Below are 2500 nucleotides of genomic sequence, written 5' to 3' on the forward strand. Positions count from 1 at the left end.
TTAACCTAACCCACGTTGGCCCTTAACCTAACCCACGTTGGCCCCTAACCTAACCCACGTTGGCCCCTAACCTAACCCACGTTGGCCCCTAACCTAACCCACGTTGGCCCCTAACCTAACCCACGTTGGCCCCTAACCTAACCCACGTTGGCCCCTAACCTAACCCACGTTGGCCCCTAACCTAACCCACGTTGGCCCCTAACCTAAGTTACGCTGCACCTTAACCTAAGTTACGCTGCACCTTAACCTAAGTTACGCTGCACCTTAACCTAAGTTACGCTGCACCTTAACCTAAGTTACGCTGCACCTTAACCTAAGTTACGCTGCACCTTAACCTAAGTTACGCTGCACCTTAACCTAAGTTACGCTGCACCTTAACCTAAGTTACGCTGCACCTTAACCTAAGTTACGCTGCACCTTAACCTAAGTTACGCTGCACCTTAACCTAAGTTACACTGCACCTTAACCTAAGTTACACTGCACCTTAACCTAAGTTACACTGCACCTTAACCTAAGTTACACTGCACCTTAACCTAAGTTACACTGCACCTTAACCTAACTTACACTGCACCTTAACCTAAGTTACACTGCACCTTAACCTAAGTTACACTGCACCTTAACCTAAGTTACACTGCACCTTAACCTAACTTACACTGCACCTTAACCTAACTTACACTGCACCTTAACCTAAGTTACACTGCACCTTAACCTAACTTACACTGCACCTTAACCTAACTTACACTGCACCTTAACCTAACTTACACTGCACCTTAACCTAAGTTACACTGCACCTTAACCTAACTTACACTGCACCTTAACCTAACTTACACTGCACCTTAACCTAAGTTACACTGCACCTTAACCTAAGTTACACTGCACCTTAACCTAAGTTACACTGCACCTTAACCTAAGTTACACTGCACCTTAACCTAACTTACACTGCACCTTAACCTAACTTACACTGCACCTTAACCTAACTTACACTGCACCTTAACCTAACTTACACTGCACCTTAACCTAACTTACACTGCACCTTAACTGTCACATGTAACGTCACAGGAATGTAGCTTTGCCTAACAGCAACCCTCTGAACATAGTTCACTGCTTGGATCCTCTGGTGTCATGTGTATTTCTCGATGCCATGGTGCGTACCCTCACGTAAATGTCTTTCGAGTGTTGCGTACTTTCTACACAGTCCCGCTAACCACTGGAAGGGTGTAACGCTACAGAACGAATATCGCCCTCCCCTCCTGCCCTTCCAAGCTGGTCGGTCAGGCGTTTGTTTGTGAAATGAGCCTTGCAGCTGTTCAGTTGCATTTGGTTGTCGATGCAGTCAGTGTACGTTGTGGTACGGCTTGTGTGGACTGTCCGCTGATGTACGCGTAACCCACACTGATCATCCGTCGTTACGTACTGAGTGACATAATGTGGCACATGCTTGACCGTACACCGGCTGCGCCCTACAATGGCGAATCATAAGGGCCATATGTTGTGCACGATGCTACTTGTCTCGTCTCCCCATTACAGCGAGATTGCACTGTTGTACGCCGTAGAGACATGTGGTAGGTACGGACGAAAGTATTGCATGTTGGCCCCCCCCCCCTCCCTCTGCCGGGAATCAGCGTGAGCCGTCTGTTGATGTAGCGACGAGGGTTTTCCTATTTAATCGTATTGCCCCACACAACATGATACCACGGTGGACCGCGTTCCACATCTGCGACATGCTACAGAGGCCGGTTGACAGTCGACCGCGCAAGGGACATTGCACACGTGCGCGGACCATCTTCCACGTGTTCTCTCGTGTACGTGCCGTAGTGTGTATATGGGCTGATGTAGCGTGTCGTGACACATAACATGCAGGCATGCCAGAATCGTAGATTTCGCAAATGTTGATTGACGTATACGTTTGCTGCCAAAGATCCGCAAATGAACTGGAAATCAGTTGTTGAGCGGTTGTTCGCGCTGCAGGTGCATCGGTGATAGCGACGATCGGTACATCTGTGAACCGGTTGTTTCGGCGGTACCCGCCATGCCCCCGAACCTGAGTTGGCCATGTGGGTATGAAGCGATACGAGGCTGTGGCTTGGTGGGACAGTCCCCGGCCGGTGAGGGGGGGCCGCGCGGCGTGCTGGCCGCGCGCTGCGTGAGCGCACGCACTACAGCCGGCTGGTGGGGGGCGCCCAGTGGCAGGAGCGCCGGCCGACGGGCCCGGCTGGCGTCCCAGCTACGCGCCGGCGCACCCGGCGCGCGGCGCCAGGCGGCCAAAGTGGGTTCTGCCGAGCCCGGTGCGAAGCGCGTTGGACATCTGCAGTGTGCTGGTCCGATTGCGGACTGTGTGCGTTGAGGATGCGCCGCCGCCCGGCACTCGGCGTCGCGACGCCGTCTGCTGCTCGGTCGCCCCCAGCGGTTCTCGCAGGTGGTTTGTATCGCAGCTCTGCGGACGTGTTGGCGCGTGCGCTGTGCTGGGAGAGTTCGCTTCTGCACCCAAGTGGGGCTTTGC

This window comes from Schistocerca gregaria, unplaced genomic scaffold, assembly GCF_023897955.1.
Source record: "Schistocerca gregaria isolate iqSchGreg1 unplaced genomic scaffold, iqSchGreg1.2 ptg000623l, whole genome shotgun sequence".
Classification (NCBI taxonomy): Eukaryota; Metazoa; Arthropoda; class Insecta; order Orthoptera; family Acrididae; genus Schistocerca; species Schistocerca gregaria.